Here is a 21,523-nt window from a genome sequence, read left to right as displayed (position 1 = left end):
AGAAGTTTCCTCCCCTTTCACAATTTCTGTTGTATCTTTTGGATGTTATTTATTTTTAACTTTCTTATACTAGGGAAATCATTTGATGTTTACACATGGAAGTCTGATTTATTTCACTTTTTGAGTATGTTCTCTAGCTTCATCCATTTACCTACGGAAACTTTGTTATCCTTCTTTATATCTAAGTAGTAATTCATTGGAAATAATTACATCATTTTTCCTTTCCTTGTTTAATGGGCATTTGTTTTGTTTCCAAGATGTAGTTAACATAAACTGTGTTGTTATAAACATGGATGCACATATATCACTGTGCTATAATGCTTTTAATTCTTCTGGGAAAATATCCAGAAGGGGTATCCTCTGGGAATTTAAATAGAAATTATATCATGTGGTAAAGAAATTATGGATGTTCTGAACTATTTAACATCTGGAGGGAGACTATGTAGAGTGGAGCTTAATGTTTGTTTAGGATTTTGAAAAGTTCTCTCTTGAAATGGTGATTGATTGGAAATTTCTGTTTTAGAGAATTTAAATTGTGAGTTCAACTGCTATTAATAGATATTTCATATTGGATAACTTGTGTGTATTTTTAAAAATCTATTCATTTTATCAAATTCAACAAATGAATATGTCAAAAGTTGTTCAGAGCATCTTCTTATTTTCATTATGTGGTGTAGAGAATTTGGATTAATAATCTTTGTTTCACTTATCACATTGTTATCTCGTATCTTTTTAATGTCGGCTTTGTTAATGTTGTTTGAATTTTTTTCAGACAATCATGTCACTGTTTCCTTGTTTTTCTACATTATATCTCCTCACTCATGTGACTTAAAATATAATTACCTTACATATTCCTTATCTATACATATAGAGTCACATCAAAGAAAATTTAATTTTTTGCTTATGTTGTAATAGAATATTTAGAAAATTGAAGATAAGAAATTTTGTCGTCTTGTTTTTTTTTCTTATTGTGATTTTTTCTTCCTTAAATACTGTATTAATTATATTATATTTGGATCATTTATTAACATATATCTTTGGGGAATCTCTCCTGGCAACAAATTATCATAATTTCCTTCCTGAAAAATATCTTTTTTTTTTTCAAAATTAAAAGCTTTTGCTATAATGTCAAAGACACCATCAACAAAGTAAAATGCCATGTAAAGAATGGGAATACGTGTTAAAAAATAGTCATATACCTGAGAAGGGTCTGTAGCCAGAATATATAAAGAACTTTTACCAAAAAAATACAAACAATTCAATTTTAAAATTGGTACTGCACTTAAATAGACTTTTCTTCAAAAAAGATATGCACAAAACCAACAAGCACAAACAAAGATGCTGAACCTCAATAGTTACTGGATAAATGCAAGTAAAACCACAGTGGGGCATGAATTTATACTCATTATGGACTGTTGCTATAGAATAAAGACAAACAAAAGCAGTTCACAAAATAACAGGAGTTCTTTATTTTTCCATAATTTTATTGAGAAACAAATATCAATGAGACAGTTTCAAACCAAATTGGTAGTACAGTTTCAATAACTTACACATTGCATACATTCTTCAACTGGTGAATTGCTGTACAAAATGTGGACTTGATCTCATATTTACAAACACCTTGAGAACAAATCCCTCTATTCATTAAAGAATGTAACTATATATCTATACTAACCACTTTGATTACACAGACACAAAATGGACATTCATCTGTATCCCTTTTTTGTTAAGATCCATCATTTAAATATTATAAGTGTGCAAACTCAGAAAAATATTCTAAAAGAGTTCAGGGGTCCATAATAGCTTTGGGTCTTCAGTTTCACTGGAAATGTCAGAAACTGTTGACCTGAGTCCCCTACAGCTCAATATAACAACATGGCTTTACTTCTTATATTTTGTTTTTATACTTTTCTGCTGAATGGTTAAGAAAAAGGTAAAGCAGGACCTATGTAACAAGAGTTGTAGATTTTGGGTCTGATAACATCAGTGAAATCCCCTCAGGAATTATCCTGAGATACTGTACCTCATGTTATAGAAACCTTGTCAGTTTCAGCCATGTGGATGAGTCATGGCCATTGCTTGGCCAATGTGCTCTCTGTGAAATCCTGAGAAAATGTTTTCTTTCCATGTGACTCTCCTTAGGCACACTCTGCATCATCAATCACTTTCCTCTTTGACACCATAATCTCCTTGATCAGAAAATTTGGAAACTACCGAGTTACATGACCTTACAGTACAAGTTCTCATATGTCCTGAGACTTAAGTGATCTTGGAAGGCTAGGGCCAAAATGTTGGATCACATTGAGGCCCACCTTTTTCTCTAATTTTGGTCTGCAAACTTAGGTTGTTAACAATTCAGAAGACAATCTTATTGTTATTACCATACAACCTAGGTTGTTAAGTTTAAACTCACTATCTGTTCGAATATCAAATATCATAGGCATAACATGGATCAGGTATTTTTCATCAAGTATTGATATGTTGAACTTTAAGTTCCTACAGAATATGATGAAAAAACATTTAAAATTTAGAATATATTTTAAAAATAGGAAAAAAGAAATATATAATTCTTATGTTTACACTTAAGTCCAAAAATCTAATCATATACAACCTTTAAGCAGGACAGTCCCACAACATTCCTTTTCCTGTCTCTTGCCTTCATTCCCCACACCCTTCTTTTTGAACAATCATCTACCCAAGAGACAACACAAAAGCAACTGGCATGTCATGACAAGCAGCCCGTATTCAGAAAACCAGAATGACAGGCACTCCAAGCATGAAAGTACAATTACAGATTACCAACTTCAGTATATTTGCTTAGTTCACAGGAATCAGTATATATAGTTAGTCACGGTGAGAATCTTTCCAATTGACTGCTAGATTAAAAAATGTTCTGGAGATTCTCAGGATCATTGCCTTGCCCGTCTTCTACATAAAACTGTATGGCTTGACATTGTCATGATTCCTAGCTCTTCTCCTTTCCCTCTCTTGATTAGTTAGACCTCGAGATCCTGCTTTTACATGTATTATACATCCTTTTACATGTATTATACATTTATATTTTTATTTATTCTTTTGAGTTCTTAAACTAGGAAACTATATGATATTTACACATGTGTGTCCTGTTTATTTCACTTATGAATACATGTTCAAGTGGCATCCACTTCAATATAAATGCTTTAAGTTTATCATGTCTTATAGCTGAGTAACACTCCACTGTGTAAAAATACCACATCTTTTTCAACCATTCTTCAGGTGATGTGCATCTTGGTTGTTTCCAAGATTTGGCTATCACAAATTGTGCTGCTATAAACATAGGCACACATATATCGTTTGATAGGATATTTTCAGATACTCCGGGAAAATTCCCAGTAGAGGAATAGCTGGTTTAAAGGGGATTTCCAGTCTAAATTTTTCTAAGGCGTCTCCACAGTGATTTCCATAACAGTTGCACCAGTGTACATTCCCACCAGCAGTGGAGAAGGGTTTCTTTTTCCCCACAGCCTCTCTAACTTTTATTTTTGGTTGATTTCTTTATGATAGTCATTCTTTCTGGGGTGAGATGATATCTCAATGTTCTTTTAATTTGCATTTTGCAGATGGCTAGTGATGAAGAGCATTTTTTCATATATTAATTCATTTTTAAATTTCATCCTCTGAGAAACGTGTGTTCATCTCAGATGCCCATTTATGGATTGGGTCTTTAAATTTTGGGGCCCTATTGTTTTTTAGTTCTTTATAAATTCTAGAGACAGACCTTTATCTGAGTACTGATTTGTCATGACATTTTCAAAATTGGGTTGCCTTTTCACTTTGTTGGTCATTTATTTTGATGTGAAAAACTTCTCAGTAAGAGCAGGTCCCAGTTGTTAAGTCTTTCAACAGTTTCCTGTGCGATTTGATTTCTGTTCATGAAGACTTTGCCGACCTCTATGTCTTCAAGAGTTCCTCCTATTTTTCTTCCAGGAGATTTAGTCTCTGCTTTAATGTTTAGATCTTTAATCCATTTTGACTTTAGTTTAGTGCATGGTGATAGACCTGGGTCAAGTTTTAGTTTTCAGCATGTAGAGAGCCAGTTTTTCCAGCACCACTTGTTGTAGAGGCTATCTTTCATCCAGTGAGTATGTATGGTCACTTTGTTAAAGATAAGGTCTCTGAGTGTGTTTGTAGGGGCTTCAGGGTATTCTAATCTATTCCTTTAATCCTCAAGTCTATTTTGTTGCCAGTACCATGCTGATTTTATCACAGTAGGCTGGTAGTAAAATTTCAAGTCAGGAATTGTAATGCCTCCTGCCTTGTTTTTATTACCCAAAATTGCATTTGCTATTCTAGGTCTTTTCCAGTTCCAGATAAATTTTAGGAATGATTTCTCAACCTCTGTGAGGTATGTTGGTGGTAGTGTGATAGTGATGGCATTAAATCTGTACAGCAATTTTGGGAGTATGGCCATCTTCACACTGTTGGTTCTCCCTATTCTGGAGCATGGAATAACTTTCCATTTTCTGAAATCCTCTACGATCTGTTTTTTTTTAAGATTACTGTAATTTCTCTTCAAAAGATCTTTGAGTCCTTTAGTTAGATTAATTTCAAGGTATTTCTTTTTCCTCGGTGCTATGGTAAAAGGTATTGTTTCCATAATTTCCCTCTCAGTGTGTTTGTTTTCTGTGTAGAGGAATGCTATTGACTTTTGGTACTGAATTTATAACCTGCTATGCTACTGAATTTCTGTATTAATTCTAGTATCTTCTTGGTGGAGTTTTTTGGGTGTTCCAAGTAAACTATCATGTCATCTGAAAATAAAGATAATTTAACTTCTTCTTTACCTATTCTTATTTCTTTTTCTTTTCTAATGGCTATAGCTAGTGATTCCAGAACTATATTGAATAGAAGTGGTGATAGAGGGCATCCTTTTCTTGTACCAGATCTAAGAGTAAAGATTTCAGTTTTTCCCCATTTAGGATTATGTTAGCCATTGGGTTTTCATAAATGGCTTTTACCAGATTGAAGTAGAGGCCATCTATTTCAATTTTCTGTAGGTCTTTGAACATGTATGAGTTTTGGACTTTTTCAGAAGCCTTCTCTGCATCAACGGAGATGGTCATGTGTTTCTTTAAGTTTTTGCTCTATTGATATAGTGTATTACATTTATAGATTGTTGAATATTGAACCATCCTTGCATCCCTGGGATGAATCCTACCTGATCATGGTGTATGATCTTCTTGATGATTTGCTGTATTCTATTTTTTAGTAATTTATTGAGGATTTTTGCCTCTATGTTCATGATGGAGATTGGCCTGTAGTTCTCTTTTTTAGTGTGATGTTTCCCTGGTTTTGGTATGAGTATAATACTTACCTCCAGAAATGGTTTTTGGGAGGATTACTTCCTTTTCAATTTCATGGAAGTGTTTGAGGAGTATAGGGACTATATTTTCTGTAAATTTCTTGTAGAATTCAGCTGTGAATCCATCCAGACCTGGACTTTTCTTTGTCTGTAGGATTTTAATTACATCTCTTGTTTCATTGGCTTTTATTGGGCTATTGAATGTGGTTACATCTTCTCGATTCATTTGTGGTAAGTTGTACTGTTCTAGGAATCTGTCCATTTTATCTGTGTTTTCTTTTCTGTGCGAGTAAAGATTCTCATAGTAGCTGTTGATAATCTTCTGAATTCCATTGTGTCCATGTTAATTACATCCTTTTCCTTCCTTATTGCTTGTATTTGAATTTTTTCTTTCCTCTTTTTGATAAGGATAGCTAGGGGTTTATTGATTTCATTTAATGTTTCAAAGAACCAACTTTTTTTTGTTAATTCTTTAAATTGTTTTCTTCTTCTCAATTGAATTAATTTTTGCTCTAATCTTTACTATTTCTTCCTGTCTTTGGGCTCTGGCTTTGGTTTGCTCGTTCTTTTGTAGTTGTTGAAGCTGAAAAATTAGGGTACTGATTTCTTCTCATTCTTTTTTCCCATTGAGTGAGTTCACAGCTGTGAATTTCCTCCTGAGAAATGCTTTCATAGTTTTCCATAAATTACGAAAATTTGTGCTTGCATTTTCATTTAATTATAGATATTGTTGAATTTCTTATTGAAATTTGTCTGTGACCCATTGGTTCCTAAGTAGGGTGTCACTTAATTTCCATGTAGTTAGGGATATTTTCTGGTTTCTTTTTTCATTTATTTCCATTTTCATTGCATGGTGGTTAGATAATACGCATGGGATAATTTCTGTTTTCTTGCATATACTTAATCCTGACCTATGGACCAGCATGTGGTGTATTTTAGGAAATGACCCATGTGCAGCTGAGAAAAATGTGTATTCAGCTGTGTTTGGTTGAAACACTCTGTATATGTCCACCAAGTCCATTTGTTTCAAGCTCTGGTTCTGTTCTGTTATTTCTTTGCTAATGTTTTTTCTGGGTGGCCTATCTTTTTGGGATAAGAGACTGTAAGTTCTCCTGTTAAGACTGTGGTATTGGATAGTAGATTTTTCATGTCCATTTTGATTTGCTTTATATAGTTGTGTGCTCCCGTGTTTGGTGCATGCATATTTATGAGTGTTACTTCTTTCTCTTGAATTTTTCCCCTCAGCAATATATACTGGCCTTATTTACCTCACTTGATCATTCTTGGTTTTAAGTGAGACTGTGTGAGACTAAGATTGCTACATCTGCTCTTTTGTGAGGTGCTGTGGTATGTAATATTGTGTTCCATTCTTTGACTTTCAGCCTATGAATGTCTTTATGATTTAAATATTTTTCTTGTATAGAGCATATTGTTAGATTTTGTTTCCTAATGCACTGTCAGTCTATTTCTCTTAATTGGTGAAGTGAGTCCATTTATATTCATGTTTATAATTGAGATGCATTGATTTAAGATTGACATGTTATTTACCTGTTGTCTTTTACTCCTTTTTCTTTTGTGCTTAGTTGCTTGCCCTATTTCGTTGGTTGCTTCTCATCTCATTCATTGAGTTCTGATTATTTTAGTCCCTCTCTAGAACATCTTTCAGGAGCCTCTGTAGGGTTGGCTTTGTCATCATGAAATTCTTTAGTTGTTCTTTTTTGTGAAAGTATTTCACTTCTCCATCAAAGTTGAAAGAGAGTTTTGTTGGCCGTAGTAGTCTGGGCTGGAATTTGTTTTCATAGAGGACTTGAAGTACTCTGCTTCATGCTCTTCTTGCATGCATGGTTAAGCGAACTCAATGTAATTCTGATGGGTTTTTCTTTGAATATGATCTACTTTTCTTCTCTAGTGAGTTTCAGTATATTATTCTTGTGCTTAATTTCTGGGATTTTGACTATTACATGTCTCGTTGTGTTTTTAATTTGAAGTTACTTGGCATTCTGTATGCTTCGGTTACCTGAATGTCAGATTGTTTCCTCATATTTGGGAAGCTTTCTGCTATTACTTCTGCCCATATATTTTAACTCCATTTTTATTGACTCCCTCTTTCTCGTTGATGCCTATTAGTCTCACTTTTCTCATCTTTGCATCATCTTGCAGGTGATGGATTATTTTTTCCTGCATCCTACTGTTTTTAAGAGATCCTTTCTTAACTTTTCACTAGCTGCACCAGTGTCTTCAAGATCTGAAACTCTGTCTTCATTTTCTCTTAAATGGTTTTGCAAGCTTGTGATTGGGATTTTAAATTCCTCTATATGTGTTTGACTCTGCTTCATGAGGTCTATTTCTTTTTTGTATTGTTCATTCAAGGAATCCGTCATTTTTGTAATCTCCTCTATTTTTTTATCAATGTTTTCTTTAGAAGCAGTTATAAATTCTTTTACTGAATGTATTTTTTTTAGATTGGATTTCCTCCCTATGTTTCTGTATTTGATTCTTTACTTCAGATGCTATGTGTTCTGAGAATTCTTTTGATATTTCAGAAAATTCTGCTCTGAGTTCTTCTATAACTTAATGCTGTTGCTTATTTATTATCGATGCTATTAATTCATACATTTGGGCTGAGGTAGTAGAAAAGAATCCCGCTCTCAGTTCTTCTATGACTTTCTGCTGTTGCTTATTTACTATCAATGCTACTAATTCATACAATTAAGCTGAACTAGGGTCCTCTGCACTTGTTCTTAGTGGGCATTGGGTTTCTTCCATATGTTTCTGCCTTTGATTCTTTACTGCAGATGTTATTAATTCAGGGATTTCTTTATTCATTTCCAATCTGTGTTCCTCTATACCTTTATGCAGCTGTTTCTTTCAGAAACTGTTGATTCATTGATTTCAGTTGTATGATTCCCAATTTGTTCTGTGTTAGTGTCCTTTGCACTTGTTATGGGTGGTATTGGATTCTCAGATTGCATTTTCTTCCTTCTTATTGGCACATTGTGTAGCACTGTGTTCTGAACTTTCTTGTAGAGCTTTGGTGCATTTACAACCTTAGCACCTACTGAAGTTCAGGTGCAGTTCTACAATGTTTGGATTTATCCAGCTGTGCCTGAATGGGTCTGGCTGCTGTGCTCAGATCCTTCCTGCTGCTGCCCTTTTGAGTGAACTTGTTGTGCCCCTCTGGCAAGATGTTCTTCTCCTGGACTTGCTGGCTGGTTCTGTGCCCTACTCTCTCTTTAGGGATTGTAGCTGCAAGGTTTCACCTCAGGTTGTACTCCAGATCTGAGCTAAGTTTGGAGGGGACAAGGTGGAGTAGGTTGGAAAAGCAGTTCTGTCACACACTCACCATGCCTGGGCTAAAACTGGATCTGGGGGTCCCCAGAATGCAGCAGAAATTCTCACTGGGTGGGCACAGAAGATGGTTGGTGCGGAGTGGTGGTGGGGTCCCAAGGGGGTGGAAAAGGGTCTCCCCCACGCTGCACCTGGGCTTGGACTGGCAGGTACCACCAGAGCACTGTAGCTTGAAGCTCTCACACATACTCATTGGGCCTGGGCTAGAACTGGATCTGTGTGCTCCAAGAACAAGAGAGAAATTCCTACTTGGAGGGCTGTGTGGGAGGTTTTCTGCAGTGTGGAGGGGCGGCCCCAAGGGGGTGGAAGTGGATCTCACCCATGCTGTGCATGTGCTGGTACAGGCAGGTCCCGCTGGTGCAGGGTAGCTGGAAGCTCTCCCACATACTCACCGGGTATGGGATAGGACTGCATCAGTGGATCCCTAGAACTCGGCAGAAATTCTCATGCTGCGGGCAGGGTGGGGACATGCTGTGGACGGTTGGGGGGCCCCAAAGGGGGTGGAAAAGGGTCTCACCCACACTGCACCTGGTCTGGGACTGTTAGGTTCCACCAGCGCAGGGTACTTGCAAGCTCTCCCACACTCTTATGGGGCCTGCACTAGAACTGGATCTTGGTAAAACACCTTTCAGTCTTTATATATTATAATTCAATTGTTATCTTATGATTTCTAGTTTACTTGGAAGTATATACCCAAATGCTATACTATAGATATCCAAAGTAATGCAAATTCATAGATATTTATATCAGCACTAATCATGACAACCAAAATGTGAAAGCAGACTTATTTTCCATAAGCAAAGTAATGGGTAAGAACAATGTGATAGAAGGAAAGCAAAAACTTGAGGACTAGACAATGAAAGAGCAAGGAGAAGAGCTAGGATTCATGATGGGGCAAGCCATACATTTATATGTAGAATATGGGTAAGGCAATGATCCTGAGAAACTTCAGAAAATTTTTGAATCAAGCAATTAACTGAAATGAATCTCACCCTGACTAACTATACACACAGACAACTGTGAACTAAGCAACTACACTGAAAATGGCAATTTATAATAGTAGGTTCATGTTTGGAGTGCCTGTCATTCTGGTCTTCTGAATATGGGCCGCTTGTCATGAAAGCCATTTGCTTCTGTGCTGTCTCTTGGGTAGATGACTGTTTAAAAAGAAGGGTGTGGTGAATGAAGGCAGGAGACAGGAAAAGAAATGTTGTGGGACTGTCTTGTTTCAAGGTTGTATATGGTTAGATTTTTGGACTTACGCGTAAACATAAGAATTCTATAATTATTTATTCCTATTTTTAAAATATATCCTAAATTTTAAATGTTTTTTCATCATATTCTGTAGGGACTTAAATTTCAACATATCCATACTTGATGAAAAATACCTGTTCCATGTTATGTCTAAGATGTTTGATATTCAGACAGATATTGAGGTTAAGCTTAACAGCCTAGGTTGTATGGTAATAACAATAAGCTTGTCTTCCGGATGGTTAACAACTTAAGTTTGCAGACCAAAATTAGAGAAAAAGGAGGGTTGCAAGGAAAGCCAACATTTTGGCCCTAGCTCCCAGGTCAATTATGACTCAGGACATATGAGAACTTGCACTGTAACGTCATGTAACTCGGTAGTTTCCCAAATTTTCTGATCAAGAAGATTATGGGGACAAAGAGGAAAGTGATCAATGATGTAGAGTGTGCCTAAGGGGAGTCACTTGGAGTGAAAACATTCTCTCGGGCTTTCACAGAGTGCACGTTGGCCAAGCAGGGGCCGTGACTCATCCACATGGCTGATACTGACAAAGGATCTGCAATCTGAGGTAAAGGATTTCAGGATAAATCCTGAGGGGATTTCACTAACCTTATCAGTTCCAAAAGCTACAACTCTTGTTGCATAGGTCTTGCTTTATCTTGGTTTTAACCATCCCACAGAAAATTATAAAAACAAAGCATAAGAAGTAAAGCCATGTTGTTATGTTGAGCACTAGGGAACTCACATCAACAATTTCAGACAGTGCCAGTCAAGTGGAATACCTAATACTATAATGGAGTACTGGAGTATTTTGGAGTATTTCGGTGAATTAACACACCTATAATATTCAAATAATGGAACTTAAAAAAAGGGGATACAGATGAATATCTATTTTCTATCAGTGTATTCAAAATGGTTAGGATAGATATGTAATTACATTCTCTTAATGCATAGAGGGATTTATTCCAATAGTGTTTGTAAATAGGATATCATGTGTGTATCTTATACAACAAATCTCCACTAAGAAGAGAGTACACAATGTGTTAATTATTGAAACTCTCATACCAATTTGATTTGAAACTGTATCATTGCTATGTTTCTCAATAAAATTATGGAAAAAAGTCAAAAATAATTAAATAAAAGAAAAATGTGGTAGAAATACACAATGAAAAGTCATTTTAGAACCTTTTAAGTGATCTTGCAATGCGTAGGAAAGTTGATAGTAGTAAAAGTTTCATATCTTCTAAGAGAGAGAGTCCTGAGCCTGCCAGAGGCCATTGTTCCTAATCCTTGAACTGCCTCTTTAACTCTCTGCAGTTGGGGCCTTTTCTCCTTTTGCAGTGACTTCTTTCCGGGGTCAGTAGTAATATAAAGCTTTTCTTGTGGAATTTTGTCTTTTCATTGTTAATCATGTCTTTGTGTGGAGCACTGATCCTGGAGCCAGAAGTGAAAATTGAAGTCCTTCAGAAGCCGTTCATCTGCCATTGCAAGACCAAAGGAGGAGATTTGATTTTGTTCCACTATGAGGCCTACTTAGAAAAAGATGGCTCTTTATTTCACTCCACTGACAAACAAAATAATGGTCTGTCGATTTGCTTCACTCTGTGCATCCTGGATGTGATCAAAGGTTGGAACTGGGACTTGAAAGATTGTATGTAGTAGAGAAGAGAAAGCTCATCATTCCTCCTGCCCTGGGCTCCAGGAATGAAGGCAAACATGAAATAAATCAATTTCTTATGTGTCTCATATGAATGTTTAGTAGCATTTGACACTTCATTTGACATGATATTCAACAATGACCTCTTGGAGATTCCAAATAGACCAAGATCCCATGAATCATTCAAGAAATGGATCTCAATTATGATTGGTAACTCTCTAAACACGAGGTTAAAATGTATTTTAAGTAGGAGTTTGATAAGCATGGCATGCTAGTGAATGAAAGTCATCATGATGTTTTGGTGGAAGATACTTGTGAGAAAGAAGATGAAGATAAAGATACATGAATATATAAGACATATTGTAGCATATGACTTGAAAGACCTCTTTCATTCAGATAAAATCTCTTCTACAAAGTTATTTATATTATCTCTGCTTTTGTTCTTCAGATTCCCTTGTGATTCCACTCCAGCCAAGCTTTCATCACTGCCACATTAAAAAAATACTTCTGTATTCTATACTGGCTTATCAATTTTTTATGTGTCTCATATAAATGTTTAGTAGCATTTGACACTTCTGATAATTCTGTTTCCTGGAGTAATTCCTCTTTTCTTCCTGAATACAATATGCTAATACTTTATCTAACCTCAGGAACTAGTCATTTGCAGATTCCTTTATAGCTCCATGTAATGTATCTTACATTAAAAATATCATTATTTGCTTTTCACTCACATATTGTGAAATTTACCATTTTATTGTGACTTACCTCAGGTTTTTATTTAAATGATTGTTTTTAGAGTGAGAGAGGGTCTCACTATGCATATCAGGTTATGCCTCAATTCACAATGTAGCCTATGCTGGCACTGAATAGCAATTCTTTTTTTGCAAGCCTCCCAAGTGCTGAAATTACAAGTGTGCACCACTATGCCCAGCTCTAAAGTTTTTAATGAAAGTCATAGAATTATATGACATTCAGCACTGTAAGTCAAGAATCTCTTCATCACCTCCAAATTAAACCTGTATTTAGTGCAATGGAAACATTCAATTTGTAACATTTGTAACTGGTTTTAATTTCCATATTGATTGACTGCCTAATTATTATATCTACTATCAAAATTGGGACAGCATAGCATCAAATTTTACTGATAAATTTCCAGTTCATCACTTTAAGCCCTTTTAATTCTTCCTTCATTTTTTTGGATTCAATTTATAGCTTTATAATCTTTAGCTTTATATGAAATTAACACACTTGTCATTAAAGAAATATCACTTTTTCTCTAATGACATTTTAAAGTCCATTTTGTCTAATGAAATATAGACATGCTAGCTTGCATAAGGTCACAATATTTATGAACTATCTTTATAACAGCTTCCTTATTGCCCCGTCTTATCACATATTCATCCAGTCTGCATTCATTCTTAAATATAGAAGGTAAAATGATTTCTATAACTGAAATCAGTTCATTTTATTATTATTGCATGTATAAGGCCTATAGCAATTCAATTTAATTTAGAAAAAATGTTTTATGTCTTAATCTATAATGCCCTACATAATCTGATTTGCAAATATCTGTATGTTCTGCTTTTTTCCCCAATATATTATATACCTGCCTGTTACAGTTTGTGTCTAGATGTATTCCCTAAAACCTCATGCAGTTGTGGCGTTGGATTCTGCAGATTGTGATAAATTCATGATCAATGCTGGGATTATGGGTGTGAGTGTTACATCTGACTGGGGCTGATAGCAGGAATACAATATAAGAAGGGAGAGAGGCTTGATCTCTGCCACTGCACCTCCCTTTTGCTCTTGCTGTTCTGTTGTATTCTGCCACTGTGAACTACTGCCCTCTACCATGTGGCATTCTCCCTTGCAACCAGTCCAGTATGGACCCAAAGTTCCACAAATATTGAGATAAACAAACCTTTTCTTGCTTAACTTGGGGTGGCAGGTATTTTGTTCAAGCCATGAGAGAAATATAACTGAGGTACTGACTGCAGCTGTTGGCTTCTTTGAATATCTTTAATTAGAAAAATTAAATTATTGAGGTTCATAGCACTTTCTTCATTATTTGCCTGTAATAATTTTACCAGATATCTTCAGGGCATTCTGCTTTACATCATTCAAATCTCCACTCAGACAATACCTATCCAGAAAGGAATTATGTGTCCAACCTCTCAAAATAATATTTTGAACTCTACCTTCCATAGAACTTCTGCATCTTTTCTCAGTTTTCTTGGTGCCAGTGATATACCTCAGCGGCACACTGCCTGCCTGGAAAGCACAATATCCTGAGTTCGATTCCTGGTGAAAAATAAAAACAAAACAAAATAGACTCTCTTTTTTCTTATCATCATTATTTTATATTTATGAATTTACATATTGTCTATTCATCTCATAAATGTTAGTTTGATTGGATAAAGGGTTATTTTCTCACTAAGGTCAGCAAACAGTATATTGAAGGTACTCAATAAATATTTGATGAACATATTGATAAATGCATAGAAATGCCTGAGTTATTCTATATTTATGTAGAAAAATACATCGTATGTGCCATTTTTTTCCCTCTTGCTTTCTCAGTCCTTTCCCTACTGGTGTTTTTCTCCCTTATTTGAGGATTACATAAATAAGATGTGTAATTTGTAAATGTTTCTAATGGATCGCAAACATGGCTTTGTATAATAGATCTTTGTGGGAAGCACAATAACTCCCGGCATCCAATCCTACTGCAAGTGGGTTTCCAGGTTCCTCTTCCCCCACCTCTGCTGAGCTAAATTCCTAATTCTTCTTACCCCGCCTATTTCCCATAAGTCTCCTGCTATGCCCTGGAGGTGGGCCTTCCTGTCATAGCCCGGTTGCCTAGTTACTCGTACCTTTTACGTGCCAATGTCATTTCCCTATGCCTCCACTATATATATCCAGCACCTCCCCTGAATAAACGGGACTTGATCAGAATCCTGTCCTGTCTCCATTTCTCGCATCTCCTGTCCTTTGTCCCCTCCTCAATTCCCCGCTCCTCTCCCAGTTGACCTTCATTGACTGACCTGCTGGCTCTGGACAGATATTTATGATAAAGTAAACATGTAACATTTTTTTCTCCCAACCCTACAAGAGAAATGTGTACCTTCCATATTACCTCAATATACACATGAATCTTTTTGAAAATGTAACTATCGTTCTTCATCTTTTGCTCATTCTGAAAAGCTTGTTTTGCCCAAAGTTGAAAAAAGAGAAACAACAATTTTCTTCTCTAGGTTGCTACACGGCTTACTTAACCTTGAAGAGCTGTGTAACATGCCCATATTAATGAAAAGAAAGAAGAACATATGGGTAGAAAAATGAATTTTTTTCTAAAAGACTTGCATTTATTACACCCATAACCTGTGAAGAGCCATCTTGTAATAAAAATTCACAGAACATTTCCTCACCTTGAAAAGTTTGTATTACTTACTTCATGATATCTATATGACAAAGGAATGACATTCTTTCCATTCATAAGGCTTTTCTACCCTGTCATATCCTTTGATGACATAGGACACATTTCTTTCCTGAATTCACAAAAACACTGTGAGTGGCTTCCATTACTAAGTAATCATCTTCCCCTGCCCCACTTTAGTTGTCATATATTTTCATGTAAATCAATAGAAAATCTGGTCATTTTTCTCTGATCATTTTCATACATTCCACAATTGAAATTCAGACAATATTATTTTCTACCAATAGGTTCTTTTTTTAGGTATTTAGTAAAGAGTCTAGAGGGTCCAACTATGTAGATAGAACTTTGGATTGAGGTTATGATTATTACAAATGTGTCAATATCCATATTAATGTGATCTTCCTGTTTTCAGCCTTCCAAACACGGGGATTATAGGCACATGACATCACACCCAGTGTCAGTAGCTGTCTCAGCATGCACTGGGGGAGGAGCCAGCAAGGCACCCTAGGAATTGAACCCCAGTCCCTGTGTCTGCCTAAATAGGTGCTTTAATCTGCTGAGCTATCTGGCCAGCTTTTCCATCAAAAAATTTAAGGTTTGTCAAAGATCAAATAATAAGTGTTAGAACCCTGGAACAATTATATTTTAAAGGTCATTTGCAACCTTCTATCAGCAACTTTTTAGTGTTAATCCTTTTGGTCTTCTCCTGGATGTGCTTTCACTTTGCTCTTTAACATCACGTAGCCTCTTTGAAAATGGAGACACTTTGAATTTGGCAGGCCTGGGCTGCATCCTGAAGAGGTCCATTAGCCATAGGCGAGCAGGGTAGTTCTCCCAAAAGGTTATAAATATAAGCATGTCAAGATAGTTCATTCATTGAAATTAAATTGTGTTCACCTTATATTCAGAGATCACTGTCTTATTATATGTATCTTTATTTCAAAGATAAAAGAAATAAAAAGGTTACACGACATCAAAAAAGATAATAAGAAATTAAGAATGGTTATTATATTGTTAATTGTAATCTTCAAAACAGTTGCTCAGACTGCCAGATATACGTATGAAAATTTAATTGATCAAATAAGCACTAACCATTCCTTTCGTTGATGTATTAGAAATTAGTAGCACAACTGTCTTACCTATCAAGGAAAAGAGAAAAAATGGAGGTTAAATACATACGTATATGTTTATTCTGTCTATCATGACTAAACACAAGTTTAATATTATAAATTATATAATTACAGAAAATTTAAAGACCATTAAATATATTTATTGACATTGGCTATTCACAGATATATTTTGCCTATTGTTCGTCTAATGACCTTATCATATATAATCAGCTTGTATATTTTTTCATGTTTCATTAATAGTGATATGAACTACATCTATCTAAGAAGTGTTCAGAATACATAGTGTATCAAGTGTATTCACAACTGTAACAACATTATTATCAAACCAAGCCCTAGAATTAACCCTAACTGTTAGAAATCACTATTGAGATCTATTTTCATAAATTTGCCAACTCCATAAAATAGAATTACACATAAATTGTTAGATTATCATTATCTAATTTCACCTAGGTTAGAGTACACCAGGCTGGTGTATGTTGTTACATACAAGAGAATTTCATTCTTTTGCAAGGATAAATAAATGTTCTTTATATAGACATATATGTTCTCATTTTTAGTTTTTTTTTTAGCATTGAGTATTTATTTTATCTTCTATATCTGTTATTCTAAATTATAATGCAATGAGCATAAAGGACTGATACCCATTTTGCAACTTTTTGTTTTTAGTGTCTATGCATGTAATTTCATAACAGAAAATCGTTGCCTTGAAAAATGTTGAGTATCTTTTGCTTTGACTTATTCTAGGTTTGGCATATCATAAGTTTTAAATATTAATCCATGTTAAGGATTTTTTTTATGTTTGTTCAGTGTCATTCTTTTGCATATAGCTATTTAGTTTTATAGACACATTTGTTGAAAAAAACATTGTTTCAGCTTTTAGTAATTGCAGATAAGTTGTCTCCCTCAAAAGGGTTTAATTCTGGTCTATCACATTCTGCTTGTTCGTATGCTTATTCTATTTTTTGAACCAACCATTGTAAATAAAATAGCTGTGTAATTTTCTGAAATCAAGTGTTAAGGTGTTGCCAGTTTTAGTCTTGTTCAAAATTGTATTGCGAATAATGGCATTTTGTTATTCCATAAGAATTTTGGATTCCTAACCTATCTTTGTAAAATATGAGATTTTTCAATGGGACTATGTTGAATATATAGATTTATATAGATTTTATACACATTTTCATAATGTTAAAGCATTCTTTCAGGTCTTGGTGACAGCTCAGTGGTCACAACAACTGCTTAGGCAAGTGCAAGGACTCAGGTTCAATCTGTGGCACCACATGCTATGCTGGCCCTGTCCCTGAGTGTGCATAGCTGTCCACCAAGACAGGGCATTGTGGCACAAGCTTGTAATTCCAATGTTGGGGAGCCTGAGACAGGAAGATCACTACAAATCCAAGCGGTATAGTAAGACCCTTTACCGAATACATATATTATTTAAAGCCTTCTTTCATTAAAATAATTATTTGTATTTATTTATGTTCTCCATCCTTTCTTTCATGGATGTTTTACTGTTTTAAGTGCATATTTTCTACATACTTAAGTTTATTTCTCAGTGCATATTGTTTTGATATTATTGCAGTTGGACAATTTTCTTCATTTTTCTGATTTTTTTTCCAATACCAGTAATTTAACTCAAAACTTTGAGATTCCAAGGCCAGCACTTATTACACTGCGTAATCCTCCTGGTCCAATGAAATATCTTAATTAATATATAGAAATAGAATTAGTTTTTGTATTTTGATTTTGTGGCCTTCAATATTTCTGAATTCATTTGATAATTATTGGATTTTTTTGTTGTATCTTCAGGATTTTTCACATATAGGACTGTGACATGTACAAATGAGACAATTATTTTTCTTTCTTTCTAAAATGATGATGTTATTTTTTTATTTTTATTTATTTGAGAGAGAGAGAGAGAGAGAGAGAGTGTGTGGTGTGTGTGTGTGTGTGTGTGTGTGGCCAGCTCAGCCCACCAGGGGGTGGGGCCGGCTGGCATGTGGTGCTGGGGGATTGAACCGCGGTCCCTGATGCTTTGCCAAGCTTGTTCCAAGTAGGTGCCTTAGACCACTGAGCCATCTCACCAGCCCGATGATGTTATTTTTTTCTTGCCAAACTTCTGTTTTTTTTCTATTACTAAACTAAATAAAAATCGCAAATAGGGGATATTCACAAACACATTAAAAATAAAGAACATTTTATTGAAAGTAAGTGGGTGAAAGGTATCTTGATAAAGAGAAAATATCTCATAACCACTGAAAATAAAAACACAACATACCAAAACTTGTGACACCCAGCAAAGCAGCTGTAATATGGAAAATTTTCACAATATTAGTTTCAGTAAATTAAAAAAAAAACTAACAAATACTCTAACTTTATAAAATAGAATTATGTAGAGAATAAATTACACATAAAAATAGCAGTTGGGAACAAAACAGAAATAAGCAGCTTGATCAGGACGAAATATATTAACCAAAAGTGCACACTTTCTACTACCAATGAAAGTGTGTATATTATAAATGATGTCAAAGACCTAGCCCTTCAAAGTCCATGAGGAATCAGAACATAAAAGAACATGTATTGTAGCAACCTGTTGCTCAGTGGTGTCCCAAATTTTCTGATCAAGGAGATTATGGGGCCACAGAGGAATGTGATTAATGATGTTGACTGTGACTAAAGAGAATCACATGGAAAGAAAACATTCCCTCAAGCTTTCACAGAGAGCAAATTGGTCAAGCAATGGCCATAACTCATCCACATGGCTGACACTGACAAAAGTTCCACAAACTGCTGTACATGGTTTCAGGATAAATCCTGAGGGGATTTAACTGATCTTGTCAGATGTAAAAATTAAATTTTTTGTAATATATGTCTTGCTTTACCTTGGTCTTAACCATCAAGAAGAAAAGTATAAACATGAAGGAGAAAAATTAAGGCCATATTAATATGCTGAGCTGTAAATGGCACAAGTCAATAACTTCTGACATTGCCAGTTACATGTATAACCCACTACTATTTTGGACTACTGGACTATATTTGATGATTTTGCTGAATTAATGGGTACATCACTAAAAAAAATAAACAAAGAAGGGGGTATAAATGAAAGATAGTATTATAGTGAAAAATATATATCTGTATATACAAAATAGTTAGCATAGATATACTGCTATTTTCTTTTAGTTCAATGACAAGAAAGTTTTGAACTAAGAGTGTTTAGACAAGATATCATGTCTGCAACTTGTACTACGAATAACTACTACAAAGACAATATTCAATGTATTAACTACTGTAACTATCCCACTAACCTGTTTTGAAACAGTCTCATTGCAATTTCTTTCTCAATAAAATTAATAAATAGAAAAAAAAGGATGTCAAATTATCAAACAATAATCTTAGGAGACCACTATAAAATTAATATTAATGAATTGGAAAAATTATAAGAAATGGTTAAATGCCTAAGTACATATAATATAGCAAGACTAAGTCACATAAAATATAAAATTGTAATGAAGCATAATAGATAAATAAATTATCAGAAAACTCTTAATCAAAGAAGAACCTAAGATTAAACAGTGATTTCTACTGCATATTTAAAAAATCAATGGCAATCTTTCTCAAAGATTTTCAACACTTTTAACCAAGAGAAATAATCTGACCTCCATCATTTTTGACTAAGCTTTGGAAAATTAAGACATTTCAACTGTTAGTAGTAAACTAACTTTTAGTTTAGAATTTTACAGTAAGCAATATTTTGCAACAGAACTCAACCTAACTACTAACATGACCTAAAAATATATTTATATGGCCAATAGGCATTTTTAACAATAAAAAAAAAACTAGAGAGACTGCTCAGTGCAATAAGTGCTTGCCTGGCAAAAACAGAGGACTGAGTTCAACCCCCTGTTCCAAAAAAAAAAATCAAACAATAAACAAACTATATACTTCTGAATTTAAAGTCATTTTAGAGATCCAACCCTAGCCCGTGCTCGGCGAGTGTATAGGAGAGCTTCTTGCTACCCTGAGCCTGAGGGAATTATCTGGTTTCAGCCCAGTCACAGTGTGGGTGAGAAGCTCTTTCACCCCTTGGGATGCCCCCCACCACTCAGCAGCCACCCCATGCCCATCAAGTGAGAAATTCTGCTGCATTCTCGGGACCCCAAGGTGTACCCCAGGCCCGGTGAATGTGTGGGAGAGATTCATCTCCCCCCTACTCAACCTTATCCCATTCAAACTCAGCTTAGGCTGGGCATACAGGTATGGGGTGAAAATCTGTAGCTGCAGTCCCTGCAGAGAGAGTAAAGGACAGAACCAAGCACCAGCTAGCTCTGGAGTACAACATCTTGCCAGAGGGGCACAACAAGAACATTCCCAAGGGTGGCAGCAAGAAGTAGCTGAGCACAGCAGCCAAACCCAATTCAGGCACAGCTGGATAAATACAAACTTGTAGATCTGCACCTGGACTTCAGTAGGTGTTAAGGTTATAACTGCAACAACATTCTACAACAAAGGTCAGAAGACAGGGCTATACAAAATGAGAAGAAGCAAAATGCAATCTCAGAACCAAGTCCACCCATAACAAGTGCAGAAGACACTAACACAGAACAAATTGGGAAACACAAAGCTGAAATCAATGAAGTAACAGTTTCTAAAATAAAGAAACAGCTGCAGAAAGGTATAGAGGATATCAGATTGGAAATGAAAAAAGAAATCCCTGAATTAATAACACCTGCAGTATAGAATCAAATGCAGAAACACGGAGGAAACTCAATGCCCACCAAGAACAAGTGCAGCAGACACTAGTTCAGCTAAATATATAAATTAATAGCGTTGAAATTAAATAAGCAACAGCAGGATTTATCCTGAGATCCTGTACCTCAGATTGTAGAACCTTTGTCAGTGTCAGCCATGTGGATGAGTCACGGCCATTGCTTAGCCAATGTGCTTTCTGTGAAAGTCTGAGAGAGTGTTTTCTCTCCATGTGACTCTCTGTAGGCACACTCTACATCATCGATCACTTTCCTCTTTGGCCCCATAATCTTCTTGATCAGAAAATTTAGGACAATACCGAGGTACATGACGTTACAGTACAAGTTTTCATATGTCCTGAGTCTTATTGGCTTTAGAATGTTAGGGGCAAAATGTTGGCTTTCCTTGTAGCACTCCTTTCTCTCTAATTTTGGTCTGCAAACTTAGGTTGTTGACCATCCAGAAGACAAGCTTATTGTTATTATCAAAGGACTTAGGCTATTAAGCTTAACCTCACTATCTCTCTGCATTTCAAACATCTTAGGCATCATAAGGAACAGGTTTTTTTCATCAAGTATTGATATGTTGAACTTTAAGTCCCTACATAATATGATAAAAA

General features: G+C 35.3%; 1 pseudogene; it reads left to right on the top strand.

Annotated features, from left to right (window-relative positions):
• Positions 1-11,944, top strand: part of LOC101589419 — a 65,925-nt pseudogene extending 53,981 nt beyond the window's left edge.
• Positions 11,945-21,523: the final 9,579 nt, after the last annotated feature.

The sequence above is a fragment of the Octodon degus genome, unplaced genomic scaffold (assembly GCF_000260255.1).
Source record: "Octodon degus isolate 3935 unplaced genomic scaffold, OctDeg1.0 scaffold00063, whole genome shotgun sequence".
NCBI classification, from domain to species: domain Eukaryota; kingdom Metazoa; phylum Chordata; class Mammalia; order Rodentia; family Octodontidae; genus Octodon; species Octodon degus.
This window is presented reverse-complemented; position numbering and strand designations above follow the sequence as displayed.